Source organism: Euprymna scolopes, chromosome 8 (assembly GCF_053919585.1).
Source record: "Euprymna scolopes isolate OS-2025 chromosome 8, ASM5391958v1, whole genome shotgun sequence".
Taxonomy (NCBI): Eukaryota; Metazoa; Mollusca; class Cephalopoda; order Sepiida; family Sepiolidae; genus Euprymna; species Euprymna scolopes.
The window spans coordinates 166079475-166095733 of NC_136489.1; the positions used below are offsets into that span (position 1 = coordinate 166079475).

The 16259-nt window shown below is 34.1% G+C and overlaps 1 pseudogene; it reads right to left on the reverse strand.

Moving 5' to 3' along the window:
• Positions 1-15156: 15156 nt before the first annotated feature.
• LOC145284112 (5S ribosomal RNA) lies at positions 15157-15275 on the reverse strand (annotated as a pseudogene).
• Between the last annotated feature and the right edge of the window lie 984 nt (positions 15276-16259).

The following is a 16259-nucleotide window of genomic DNA, read 5'->3' on the forward strand; positions in this document are numbered from 1 at the left end:
AACTGGTGGGAACCAAGCCTCTGCTCAGCTACTTTGGATTTAACGGACTGAGCATATAGCTCTCTTGCATTTTTTATTACTCTTTAACAATGGTTGCTGGCATTCCTGAAAGCAGCTCTAGTCACAGTGCATCTATTACGTTGGTAGCTATTGGAAAAAGTGATTTCTGTGCGCGGTGGCAGCAGCACATTCTGGGGAGAACCATGGCTGGCTATTAAGTTTTTGTTGGAATTTTTTAGATTGTATGAATCGGTCTATGCCTACAATTAACGATTCGGTTAGGTCTGCTACTATGGAGAACACATAATTTAAACATGGAATGCAGTGGTAAATCATATATAAGTGTACAGAAGCAATCCGAGTCAACAGTAGAGTATCGATATACCGTACGATGAATAGGCACGTCTGAAGACTTATTGCATTTCGTTTTTATCTTAACTGAGTGGTCAGAAGATCCCAGAGCAGACAGAACGGTACATGAACATAGCTCAGGGGAAATTGTGAGAAAAAGGTCGAGAAGACTAGCGTACTGACCGGAAGTATCGGGCACACCCGTGGGTTCGTGAACACTCTGAATGAGGTCATAGGCAATGGCGAAATCATGACAGACCCTCCCCTCATCATCTATCTTGTTCGAGTGGGTCAGCCATTCGACATTGTGGACATTGAAGCCATCACAAATGTGGATGTTAGCCGAAGGATGAGCAGACAGGATGTGGCCTATTTTCTCAGATATGCTCTTAAAGATAATAACTCCGCTGTTGTGGGGGCGATAGTGGGAAAATAAAAATGCAGTAGTGTAAGCAAGTGCAACCCGGAAGCACATATAAGGTAAGTTAGGATCTTCACTGGAGATATTCCTATCACACGGAAAGGCATCTTTAATGTAGGCACATATTCCATGCCCATGTCGATCTTGGAGGTCAGATTAAGATGTTAAGTTAGAGTGTCCTTTAATTATGAACTCGTCTAGGGAAGTGGTTGACCCTATGTCAGTTTCGCTTAGGAAGAATATGTCCGGTTTCGTCTCCTGTAATTGGGGTTCAACCTCTGGAAGGTTGGAACATAGACCACTGATGTTAGAGGAGGAGGCATGGTAGTAGGGGTCTACGTTGCAGGATGGGGTTCTAGGTTTACACGTGATGTTTTTTCTGGAGATTTTATGTTGAGGATTTTGGATGTGTGAAACAGGTCGACAGACATGGTTAGAGCAGGTCAGAGAGAAAAAGCAGGAGAGAAAAAGACAGGATTTTTTGTAGCACATGATAAAGTAAAGCCGTAACAATTACCCACTAGTATGACATCGAGAGGCCCCACTAGAAACTACTTCATGGTCCAGAATCCATTCACCAGATGACAATGAAGCAGCCCCAGTATTTGCACCTGCTGATAGAACACCCTCCTTAGTGGTTAATCAAAGGTTCGGGTCCCTGACCATCAGGCGGATTACGTCAGCCCAGATGAAACGTTTACCTCCAGCACCCTTACTAGTTGACGAGGCCACAAAGATGGACAAAGAAACGGAAGATTTCCGACATCTCAGACTACTGTTCACGAAGTACTGCCGTTCTGGAAAGTAGCTTTTTTCACGCTTTTTCAGAAAAATCACTCATTGGAAATGAGAACTGAGGGACAAATAAGGAGAAGCGAGAGTTACGAGAGTTGCCGATAAAGCATCCACAATGTACACTCAAAATTCTACTCTCAATCAGTACACCCAAAAACATACAAGTATATATATATATATATATATATATATATACACATACATACACACATCCATACACACACCCACATATATATATATAGACATGTACATATATATATAAATATATACATATATATATATACAACGCAAAATACACATATATCTACATAGACATAATAATAAGAAATAAAATAAAACCTTCATATATATATATATATATGAATATATATATATATATATATATATGTATAGATACACATACATAGACACACATAAGGATAATACTATACACTTTAAAATATTATAACAGATGCTAAAACTGCTACAGCCCCTACACCCCCATCATCATCACCACTACTACTACTACTACTACTAATTAAAAAAGTATATGGTTATGGTTATAAATATATATATATATATATATATATATATATATACATGTATATACACATAAACATACATACATACATACATACATACATACATACATACATACATGCATCTACATATATATCCAAATAAATAAATGCGTAAATATATAAATAAAAAATATATACATACAGAGAAATATGTATGATTTAGGAGTATTATTTATATTAATATGTAAAAAAAATAATAATATAATAACAGCCGATATCAGTATTGATTATTTCTATAATTCTCAAGATAAAAGCAACAAACTAGGTAAGAGAAAATGATGAAGTCCGGTAGAATGTCTAAATTAGTCTGGGCGAGTGGTGAGGCTCTAACGAGAAAGAGTTTCCGTTTTCTTTTAATATTCCTCAAATTTGTCAAAATGTTTCATTTCTATTACAAATTTAAAAAGATATTTTTGTGTAGCTGTTTGTTGATAGTACTTTACATAATCAACTATTTGTTCACAACACAAATGAATATCTCTTGTCACTTAATAAGCATTGTGAAACTGTAAGAAACAGGAGGAAAGACACAATTCGGTGTTTTATAGTTTAAGGAAACTACAACAAATAACGAAGTTGCTTACACAGCAGTTTTACTCACAAGTGCGTATAAGTTCCTATTTACAATGCCTCCCCATGGGACAGAGTTGGACACCAAGGTCGTTTTTTAACGTGGAGTAAAGGAACAAAAATAAAAATTGTCTCAGTCGTGAAGGATTTCTCCTCCACTGACAGAGAACAAGAAATTGAAGTGCAGCATCTGAAGAACAGATACTACACTTTGATCTTGTCCAAAACTCGGTATTTATTTTCTCCCCCACCGAGCAAATTAGGTACAAGGTCGATTTAAAAAGCGAGGAGTGAAGGGAACATGGGGACCAACTCCCCAGGGAGTAGAGGAGCTGGATAGTGACAATTGGTATGAAGGGTTGCACCTACATTGACCAAGGTCTTATATGTGGGGTTTCCCCCACATATGGTATTTGCTTGCAGTATCTGCCGGAACAGATACTACACTTTGAGGTATTTATTTGCTCCCCCACTGAGTAAATTAGGCACAAGGCCGATTTTTAAAGCGAGGAGTAAAGGGGAAATGGGGACCAACTCCCCGGGGAGTAGGGGAGCTGGATAGTGACAATTGGTATGAAGGGTTGCACCTACATTGACCAAGGTCTTATATGTGGGGTTTCCCCCATATATGGTATTTGCTGGTAGTATCTGCCGGAACAGATGGTATTTATTTGCTCCCCCACCGAGCAAATTAGGCACAAGGCCAATTTTTAATGTGAGGAGTGAAGGGAGGGGGAAGGGGAAAGGGGGACCAGCTCCCGAGAGGTGGGAAATGGGAGCTGGTTAAAGGTCAGGCATGTGGGGTTGCCCCCACATCTGGTCTTTGCTAGTCATAGCTAGTCCTAGCTAGTCATAGCTTGCAGCATCTGCCGGAACAGATACTACACTTTGATCTTGCCCCGAAGGCGTATGAATTGCAAATTACGCTAGGAGGCGTATTTTCCTGGTCTCTTGGAAAATGAAGAGTTATATTATCAGTTGCCACGACAAAAAATAAGTACATTTTCCAACATTGCATAGTTAATATTAATATTTTAATAGACCTTTCATTGTACTTTAAGTAATTGATCCGACGAATAATTAGTTTGATAAAATTCTAATGCAATTATTTAACATTTCTAGTGTGGACAGTCATTAGAATTATTAAAAAAAAATAGCTGATATCGTCTTGTGTTTTTTTATATTTTCTCATGCATAATGAATATTGAATATATTGAATACGAAAAGGGTTTATTCTCAAATTACAACATACATTTTCTTATTTATAACAATCAATCATTGTTTACTACTAGTGGCGCTACGTGGCGTTTCTCGGGACCGTATAAACAATGACAAAATTGAATTTAATTTTAAATATATTTGTTATTCTTACGACAGAGGAATTTTTAATGTCTATGTATCATTTGCTATTTCGAGCAGAATGATATTTTACCTAGCTAGGACGGGTATTAGACGTATGAAATAATTGTATCTTACCTATGCTAGGTAATTTACAGCATGTATATGAAATAACTTTACCTTTTTTTTATTTATTTATTTATTTCTACTCAGCTCTACAACCCTTACATCATGCCCGGATAATAAAATAAGATTTAAAATACATATATATATATATATATATATATATATATATATATATATATATATATATATATATATATATATATATATATATATATATCATCCCCTATAGAAACTGGCCTAGTAAACTTTCATAGTAAACCAACAATTTATAATTTGAGATCGTAACCTGTTTTAGCCATATCCGGAATCGACTTCTATAAATATAAAAGCGAAAATGTATGTATGTATGTATGTATGTGTGTATGTATGTTCGCTTTTTCTGCATGTCTACAAAAGGCTTTTTCAGAGAAGCGGTCGGTCGGTTCACAACTTTTTAAAACTTTTTATATCACATATAAATCGTAATATCTCACAGTTTACAAGGAAGCTCGCCTGTCTATTTAATTTGCTCGATTTCGGGAAGATAAATATTCAACATTTTTCGCTCGCCGCATGTGGGTTAGTCTATTTCCTATAACATCTTGGGGGGGGGCGTTCCGCAGTAAATGAAATACTATCCCGCAGTCAAACTTGACCTTTAACTCATTAAAACGAGCACCTGCCAAATCCAAGTAATTAAATAAATTCAAACGTGTTTCTGTTAGTATCTCGCGGTGGGGCAATTGGTAACGTCGCACGTTTTTTTTCACACTTTAATTTACAACTTTGCCTCAACGGTTCGGGTTTGATCCTGATACTGACTTTTTTTAACCCCACCTCCCACTCCTGGAGTTTCCACACACACCTCCAAACACCCGGGAAACGCCGGGTACCCCTCGCTATTTACAAATAAAGTAATTTGGAGATAGAAAATTGTTTAATCAATTTCTGGTACAAACTTTATATTCTACCACCCTCGTTACATTCAGAGTGACGCTGATTATTCTGTTAGCATGAATTTGCCCCTATCTCCTTTAATACGGGGCAACGCCAGGAATCCTGCTAATATATATTTCCATCAATATTCTTCAATCCCGGGCGACGCCGGGGCTATTGCTAGTATATTTTCTCACCTATCTCATTAAATCTTGAGCAATGCCGGGTATTCTGCTAGTGTATATGTGCAGCCATCTCAATTAACAACGTACACTTTCTGGTTTATAACGATCAATCATTATTTACTACTTAGGAGAATTCAACTAGGCAATAAACAGCACTTTACTTAGCATTATCTGAGACATTTTATAATAAAACATCTTTACATCGTTATGATTCTGACCTATTTTCTGCTGACATCCGGAGGCCATTAAGAATGGATCAACGTCAGATATATGGTTACTGTAATACGATTAGTGTTGTTTTTCACTTGTTGATACAATTCGTTTGGATCCACGATCAGAGATGCTCGTGATTCTTCAAGCTAGTACACTCACATGCATAGTTTGAGACGTGATACTCAATAATTTATCAGAAATCCAATGAAAGAAAAGAACCATGGTATAGTTATTTTTACGTATATTAGGAAAAGACAGCAGGACAAGGTCAGCGCCATATTGTTTCTCATTTAAAATCCAACTCAGCTGACTTGTTTTGGGAGGAAGACATAATCAAACAAGACCGAGTTGTTGTTGTTGTTGTTGTTATTATTATTATTATTATTATTATTATTATTATTATTATTCCATTGACTTCAGAGTATTGTGATGCTTTACAGATGTGACCACATGCTACAGGTCTCACAGATAACTGATACTAGTTTATGACAGATTTATGGAAGAGACAACAATACGCAAAGTATTATGGGCACTTCTTCCCCCGGATGTAATTTTTATCTATAGGGGGCTTTAAAGCATAAAGATTTATGCAAGATTTATGCAAGTACTCCTCACAATCTAGACCAACTAATGGAGAACATTAACAACGCTGCAGGAGAATCATCAGAGAAGGTTTACAGGTAGTATCTGCAAACCTTGTTAAATGGGCACAGAAATACATAGAAGTCAACGGGGAACACTTACAATACTTTTATAACACGACAGGAAGCATAAACAAAGGTACAAGTAACTTAAATACTAAAAGAATGTTCCTCCTCTCGGCTACATTTTCCGGGTTTCTTTTAAGTGAGCTATACTGTAGAATTGTTTTCCTGTTTTATCATCGCCGAAAACACCGATTTTCAATGAACTAATACTAAAATTAAAAATAATTAAAAAAGTTAATTTGAAATAATCTATCAGTAACTATATATATATATATATATATATATATATATATAGAGAGAGAGAGAGAGAGAGAGAGAGAAAATAAAAAGGAACAAACCGTATTATGTGTTCATCAACGTTTCGTCTTTATTTCGAGACTTCCTCTGGATGAATGAGATTAAGAAACCAAAAAATATACAATTACAAAATATTTGAAAATGTTTCACGTGAACAGTGTGACGCAGTTCTATTTTAGAAAAACGGAAAATTGATGTTGGAAATTCAAAAAGGAGGGGGGGGCTGGCGCTGTTAAAGAGAAGGAAATTTTAGTGACGTCATATAGTCGTTAATTTAATTTAAAACTATGAACGCAAGTTTATATTCTATTGGGAAAAAGATATATCTGTTGAAATTCAAATATAAGTTTGTAACAGAAATGAGACAAGCAAAAGTAGTTAAATTCATTTCAAATAAACCGCGCCGGAGACTTCTTGAATCTGCGCTTATCCCGATTTCAAACACTATTAAACAACGTGGAGGTTTCTATAACATAGCGCGATTAATAAGTAAACTGTTATTAAAAGAATATTATTTAACTGTGGACACAGGTTAACTTTCTCACACCATTCAAACACCCCCTGTAATAATTAACACATAATCTCAATCAATAAATTACGTAAAAAACACTCATTTCATTTCATTGAAATATATCACAAAGTTTAACAAGGTTTTTTTTATATAGATCCACAGAATATTGTGATAAGTGTTTCAGTGTGAACAGGTATGGTATAATAAATTATGGGGTTTATCTATTTTATTTTGACTTTCATCATATTTTGCTTTGAATGTTATATCCCCAAATTCGAAGCTATCTCTTTACAACGCTTCCTTTTCATAACCTAGCATACTTTTATGAATCAGAGTCCATTTTCTGCAGGCTGTTTTTGAACCCAGTCACCGACAGGTACTTTTTCTAGTATATATATATATATATATATATATATATATATATATATATATATATATATATATATATATTATATTATATCTTACGTCCCATCGTTGCCCGGTCGTACAATACGCTTAAGCAATATATTTTAATTTATGTAGATTGCGCATTTTTTTTATTATAGTATAAAGCACTTAATGTTTCCTATACATTATGAGGAATGATTTGTCCGGTGTACTAATTCTAAAAATAATAATAATGATCATAATATCCTTCATCAAAGTCCGTCTGTTTTTGTTTACAATATCGCGTCAGCTAATATTTGAGTTTGACGATGAATGTCCTTGAAAAGTCACTTCTGATTAATAATTAGTTTTAAAACAGGCACGCGAAGAAATCATTTGCGGCGATTTTAAATGATATATCTTCTTTGATCGTAAATTTAACTCATTAATAATAATTAAAAAAAATAAAATGATGAGGAACGCCCAGGATTAAACAGGGGATCAGTCGGACTGTAGTTGAATGCTCTTCCACATAACTATATCTCCAGATTATAATAAATCTGTTGCTTTTTTAAATAATTTTTTTATTATCTCGCCTGGTTGGTTTAGAGTAAAGTATACCCTTGTGAAAATTATTCCATTTATTTTTATCGATAAGAGTAAAAAGCTATTTCTTTTTTCGATTTTCGATATTTATCGGATGAATTTTTGTACAAAACATATCTAAGAACACTGCCAGACATATAAATTAACTTTTTGTTAAAATTGCAAAAGATGGGCTTAACCGTTTTGGAACCTATGAGGAATGAACTCACGCACCCACAAATCGACTTTGATATAATAGAAGTCATCATGTCGAATTGCCTACTTGTTGAACATTGCTATTTCCTACATAAAAATGTGCGTATGTAGAAGAAGTGCACGTAATTGCTCACGATAATTACAAAAATATCCACTGATAATGAGATAAATTCGATCACACATTAATGGTTCTTATGGTATCAAGCCTTATAAAATGTTTTGGGGAGGTAATATTTTTACATACGACAATAAAATGACTCAATATACGAGGTAGAGAAAATTCAAAATTTAAGGATTTTACCTGTTTTGAATTCCAATTATTTGATTTTATCATGGATATTTAGGCAATTGAAATATTTATTTTGAACAGTAAGGTTTCACTTTATAAAAGAGAACTTCTTTTACACAAATCTTGCACTACCAAAAGCAAAAAAATATATATATATAGAATAAATCCAAAATTCTCCATTCCCTAAGCGTCATTGCTTTTTTACTCTGGATGATCTAACAGGATTGAAATTTATCTTCTATGGGAAAATATTTAACTAATCTGGAATTTAAAAACATCCTCCTATTCTAATCGAAATTACTATAATATTTTGATACTAAAATCTCATATCTTTTTTTTGTTGTTCCAATCTTTATTTTATTTCTTTTTTCCCTCTTAAGTAGATGTCATCTTTTACATATTGTCTGAATAGCAAAATTTTATCAAATCAAGTTTAATATTTTACTTCTGAAGAGATAAGATTACTTCGAAAATCCATGACTTAAGTAAACTACTGGCGAACATTGTATTTTTTGTTCAAATAATACATTTTTCTTTTGAAAAGTTATATTTTTCTGAATCAAATTTAAATATAAAAATATTTTTATAATTATATTTACATATATATATATATGCATATTGTTTATAATATATAATTATCGAATGACACGTGTTTCGTCGTCTACGACTCATCAGTGTGGCTGAATCTGATGACTCGAAGACGACGAAGCACATGTCAGTGGATAATTATATTTTTAAAATAATATACATGCCGCTCCCAATTTGGAGGTACACAATCGGTTAAAGGGAAATAATTTCCAATTTGTATTTAGGTAAAAATGCATTTTCGTAAGAATAATTGGATTCATTCAAAACGTATCGCAAAAACAAAAACGAATGAAATAACATCTACGAATATATATATATATATATATATATATATATATATATGTATATATATGTTGATGGATAGACACATAGATAGATACATAAACACATAGATAGATAGAAGATAGATAGACACAGATAGATAGACACATAGATACACAGACAGATAGATAGATACACAGATATATATATATATATATATATATATTAAATTTATTTATACAAAAATTAAATTTTTGAAAACAAATGAAAATAATTTAATATACCTGCTCTGTTCACTCATTGAGCACTCTTTGGTAGACACATGTTGTTTCATTGGATGTACTTCTAGGAAACTAAACTCTACTGGCTATATATATATATATATATATATATATATATATATAGATAGATAGATAGATAGATAGATAGATAGATAGATAGATTGATGTGAACACTTTGTATTTGACATGATTAGCGTTTCTTTGGAGACAACACTATTTTCTAAAATGATCTTCCGCAACTACCATGTAAATTTTCCATGGGCCGTTATTTTCAATCTTGCATTTAATAGTACTTTTCTACATTGGCTGACATGGGAGAATTCAGTAAAATACATTACTAAGCAATCAGAAAGTAAATGATTCCATAGGAAGTTCATTTTAAAGATACTTGTAGTAAGATACGTGATCTATGAAATAAGGAGGCAATCTTATTACGTGGATGATTCTGTACTATTCTAGATTTTATATTAAAAAATCATCTTTTAAAAATAAGCAACTTTCTTTAGTCGATGAATACACTTGATGAACAATGAACACTTTTCCAGACCGTTTAGCGTTGACCTCCGTGGCTTAGTAATGGATGTTACATTCTCTGCATCTAATATATGTAGTTAAACATCGTATTCGATTTTAAGAACAACAGTATTCCAATGTAAAATATCTATGTATACAAGAATAATCGCTAAATCATCAGTTACTCTGTAAATAAAACTTCCTTTCTTATTATTGTTTCCTATTGCCATGCAAAAACATTACCGTCTATGTGCATGCGTCTGTATGCGCGGGCAGTAATCATTTGATGAGTATATAATAGCACGCATTTGATTAAACGCGTATGTAAGGGCAAGAATATTCGTGTAAATACGTATATATATATATATATATGTGTGTGTGTGTGTGTGTGTAATTAATCATCTGATGCGTATATAACAGCACGCATTTGATTAAACGTGTATGCCCCCTTTTCATGTAAGTATAAAAATAGAGAGATTTAGTTAAAATGAAAATGAAATAGAATAGACGAAATTCGAACCTCGTAAATTAGGTTTAGAAATAGATTACGAGAGAGAATTAGAAAATGGAATGTAAAACAAACCATTGTTTAGCTTAGAGATAAAATAGTTTCAAGAAAAGAATGTGCGTTGTCAATTCTGTTATGAAAAATTGAATTGAGGAATGCAACTATACAAGATAATTTAATAAACATGCTTTTAACATATTGGAAAAATAGGTCACTGGGAATATAGGTTAAAATTCCTTTTGTAAACAAAGGAAAAAGTTTTGGACACGCGTGTCCAGAACACGTGAAAGAAGACACATGGTTTAACATGTATATGACGTCATGGAAAATGGGAAGTTCTAAATATAGTTAGAAACTTGAGAGAAACTGAAGGAGAAGCTGGGGAGAGTCAGAGAGAGTCTGAGAACGACAGACGACAGTCCAGACATGGACATTCGAACGTCTATAAGCGAGACGGTCACTTTTGAAACTAAGAATGTGAAGCTTTGAATTCTTGATAAGAAAACCACGACCGGTCGTGAGAAGAAATACACCCATCATGTGTTTTTATAAACGTCGTCTTTGTGTTGTAATTCTACCAAAAGGTAAAGTGAAAATTGTTATTATATGTCTTGTATATTATGTGGTTTAAAATGTCTTTACATACACATCTTACATACACAATATGAAAACTAAGACTGTCTGAAGACTGTCTCCTCACTCTAAGAGCTTTCTCTACACATCTAAGTAGAAACATTTAATATATATATATATATGAATCGTCATAACACGAACAATCTCTCTCTCTCTTACAACATCCCTCTCTCTAAAACTCCACGACAAACTCTTAATAAGACTCTCACTATTAATTAGACTCTTAAATGTAACAAATACGCATATATATATATATATATATATATATATATATATATATATATATATATATATATATATATATATATACATATATGATGGACTCTCCCGTCGATTTCGACGTATGAGGTTCGGACAACCCATCTTTCTTAAACTCGTTTATGCTTTTGCCTCTGATAACTTTTTAGTCCAGCAAGGGACTTGCAAACAAGGCCACAAATAGAACATGAATGTTGATGTAACGCTGAAGATATTAGTGCGGCTGCTAGTCGTTTTGCTCTTACTATGTTTTCTTTCAGTTGCCTTAAGCTTTCAGATTGAAACCTCTGGAGACCTTCGAAACACCTTGATCTCCATCCTTTTCGGTCATTCACCTCATCTTCAAGACTCCTGTATGGTATGTTCACTGCAGACAAGTTACTCTTCAACTTGTCCTTGTACCTAAGCCAAGGACGTCCGACAATTCTTTTACCATCCTCAAATTGATTGTATCCAATAAAATTAATCATCTGATGCGTATATAACATCACACATTTGATTAAACGTGTATGTTAGGACAAGAATATTCGTGTAAATACTTATATATATATATATATATATATATACACATATATATAACAAGAACAGTGTCCATGTCACCGTAGATATATAATACGCTCAATAGGTTTATGTATCCTAGAGCTATATTAATATTGGGTAGAAAGATCAAAAATTATAAATTATGAATTAGTTTCAAAAGGAAAAACAAACAAAATCAAATTAATTGTACGATCGTTACGGAGACGATAGTAATTATCTTAAAAATGGCAATCATTTCAACCATTTGGAGACAAGATATAGCAGCATGCCCAAAGATATACTGACTGAACTTAAAACAATTTTTTTAATGAAACTTATTAAAGAATATCCGCCTTACTTACTGCAGAAATGGTAGTTTTATTTTGGTGCCTTTATTCCCCCCACCATTTTTTGCTGATGAGGAGATTATGTTTCAAGACAAAACCGTTGTCAATGACACCTAAGCTCCAGTTTTTCAATTTTGACCCCTTATCACCCATTTTCCGGATGAAAACAGCTTAACAATATTTACAATGTCTGAATACCCTATATACCAAATTTCAAATCTGTAGATTTATTATTTTATATGTATATTTGTTAGAACTTTACACATATTCTCACTTTTCTAGATATATAGTTGGATTATCCGCTTATTTTACTGGGTGCATATTGTTGGCATCAATTACTTTACAGGTATGTGCAGTTAGATGTAGGTGTATCTGTCGGTACATATAAAAGCCAGGTACGGCTAACTATGGAGTATTGTTGCCATAACTAGGCAGGAGCTGCTAGAAGCAGCTTATATTGTCATGACAGTTCAAAATAGACTTCGTAGCTTAGTAGAACGTGCCCTTTTCTCTTACCTACAACTTTTTTCCCACAGAAGAGACGCCGCGAGCCTGTCTCTGCTTTACCGTTATTTTCATGAAAAGTGCTCAGCTGAGCTTCCATCTATTCTCCCTTCCTCGCCAATCTTTCACGAAAAACCCGTCTAGCCAAACACACTATCAATAAATTTACACAATGTTTATTTGTGGATAAACATAAACGTAGATTCCATGAACAAAGCTTCTTTCTCAGAACTGCACGCCTGTGGAACTCTCTTCTGATTGCTTTCTGACCAGCTGACTACAACCTGATAGTCTTCAAGTCCAACGTAAACAAGTTCTTGATGAAACGTCCCCCTACGTTATCTAATTTACAAAATTCCAACTACCTATGTTTACTACGCAATAATCACATTGACTAATGTTTACCCATTAACCCTTATCCTCGAATGGCCTCCGGACCTCGATAAGTGGTCATTCCAGTGTAAAAATAAGCACGTTAGTCTGCATAATGCACATAAACCAATGCAGCAGTTTATGTATGAGTACAGCGCTAGATGTACACGTAGCACTTTACATGTTTCTCATTTGCAAATTGCACAACGTCTACCCAATTTATGCCATAATTCTGACAAATTGTCAAGCTATTTCTAAATATAAAGAAACGATAGCATCGCCGATTAAAAAAAAAATATTGTAATTTCTTTACAGTTGCTCAGCAATTTTATACGTCATAAATTTGAAAGAGAAAAGTGCCAGTCAGCTGTAATAACTTGTCGTACATTAACGAAATTTGCATTCGCGGTTGACAAAATATAAAGACACATAAAAAATATGAGATTATGTTTATGAATATAAAAAGAATTTTTTTTTTTTTTTAGTTTTCAGATCATATTTTATTATTTTCTTCTTATTTCGTCTTATTATTGTTACTGTTATTATTAATATTGTTATTGTTATGGTGTTATTATTATTATTATTATTATTATTATTATTATTATTATTAAAATTGTGTTTTTCTTACTGTTATTATTTTTAAAATTATCATTATTCACCATAATATTAACAATCATAATAATGATTTTATTTGAATATAAAAAAGATCATTAACCGATCGATAAGTCAGGCTATTTATAGCATTGCCTTAAATATCCTTGTATTTATATTTTTATATGTATATTTATATAGACATAACAAGAAGATGTACCCAGCCTTGCTCAGTATTAAACGTAATTTTATATTCCTTTAAGAAAAATGAAGTAAAAATAACAGCAACAAACTAAGACATGTGCATACGAGTGTTATGTTTTTTTTTTTTTTAACAATTAATTTTTTGATGTTTCTGAATTTTGAAGATAAGGATTCGTATTATTTGGATTCATAGGACTACCGTTCTCATCTTAAACGTGATTTTCACAAGGATTCGGCCGATGCAACCTTCGGTGTTCTTCATGTGTATGTGTATCTTGTCGAATTTCGGAGTGTTTCTGCCGAACGCGGAGATTTGGACGCAATTTCGAACAGAAGCCATTTTTTTTTTACTTCACGGGGGTAGTATGCTCTTGTTCCATCAGCCATGACTGGATAGAGGTCCTAAGTAATTTGCAATTGTATTTTTCGGTCGCCTACTCTGAGGCTAGAACCTTCAACCTTCAGTAGAATATCACTTTTTACAATTGATTTTTTCCATGTACTCTAACCTCTGTGCGCCACGGGTCCTTGCGCTGACGGAACAAGAGCTTGCTACTCGAGTTCAATTCTGACCCCTTTAGCAGCTCTGTTTCTGGGTGGAAACCGATAAAAAATTTTCCGCATGTCTTAATACCCTTTATATGAATTTTAAAATCTGTAAATACATAATACCTTGAGTATGTAGGTTGAGAAGTCTTCCTCCTAAACATATGTAAATACTCCAAAATGGCCCCAAATGACACTTTTTGCCCCATAGCGTTTCATCACTCCATTAGATTTTCCTAAAACTTGGCCAAATTGTGAGACCACTGTTCTTAATATGAATTCAGTAATGGTGACCCTAACAAAATTTTGGTTCGCATACCTCTGGAACATTTAGGGCTAAAAAAAATGCCTTTTTGGAGTTGTTTTTGCATATTGCTTAAAAACGTGATATGTATGTCTATGTAGTGTGTGTGTGTGTGCAGTCAGCACCAACCATATTCAGGGTTTAACCGGCTGCCTCTAAAGGAGGAAGTTTCATGGGAGTATGAAATTCACAAGCGGTCCCCAGTAGCATGTATATACCCGTTAGGGGAGATGACGACCTTAGGTTTTTGCAACTTTTAGCAGGGAGGTGTCGAAGTCCTCCTACATACAGCACCTGGTCTTCCCAAATTGGTCACCTATTTTAGTAATGACCAGGCTGAACGTTGCTTAACTTCGGTGATCTGATGGGAACTGGTGTGTCAACGTGATTATGCCGTATATGTCTATATGGTGGTTTTCCATGGTGCTGAATTCAAATATACATGCCTTAAGGCGTTAAACTGCCCCGTTTGTCAATTTTCATTAGGATTCTGCATTCCCAGGAACTCAAAATGGTTACAAATGCCCCCAAAATGCCAAAAAAGGACACTTGCCCCGTCCATTAGATTTTTCTGAAACTTGGCGACAATGTGAATGCTCCGTTGGCCCTTCATACTTCTCACATTCATCATTTCCTCACTATTTTGTTTTGTGTCATCTAATATGAAACACCAGAAGGGTATCACGCACGCGCGGCTTGTTAATATTTGTTGATTTAAGCTGTTTTTTTTTCCATTGTATTTTCACCCCGAACGAAGCACAGTGCCCTTTTGATTTATAGGGCTACTACTTCGGTGATAATTTTCAAGGATGCTATTTAGGTAGTTGAGCAGCAAGATGTATGTTTGCATCATACTTGAACTCCTACATATCAATAATCACAGGGAAGCAGTAAGCCGGTAGGTAATTCCACAGACTAACAGAACTAGGAAAGAAACTATTAGAGTAGAAGACTTCCTTACATCTGGGGATTTCTATGGTGTAGATGTTAGATCTTGCTGCTTTTCGGGATTCTTCAGGTTTTTATGTCGACAGATTACATTGGCTTGTAGATCTTCGGGGTACCTTCCATTAAAATACTTGTACGACAGGCAAACGTTGCAGCAGTTGAAGCCTAAATGTCAGTTTGAGACCTATTAGTTTGGCGGCTTTCTTTTGAACCCAATGTAAGAGTAAATGACTAGTAGCAGATGCACCCAAATGTGATTGCAATATTCCATACATGGGAGAATCGTTGCTTTATTGACGTACAGGATACTCGCAGGCGTAAGTAACTTTCTAGCACGATAAAGAGAGCTCACCTTCTTTGCAGCGGCATTGGCAATCCCTCAATATATCTGCTCCAAGTTATGTGTCCTGTGAACGTTAAGCCGAGGTGTTTAAACG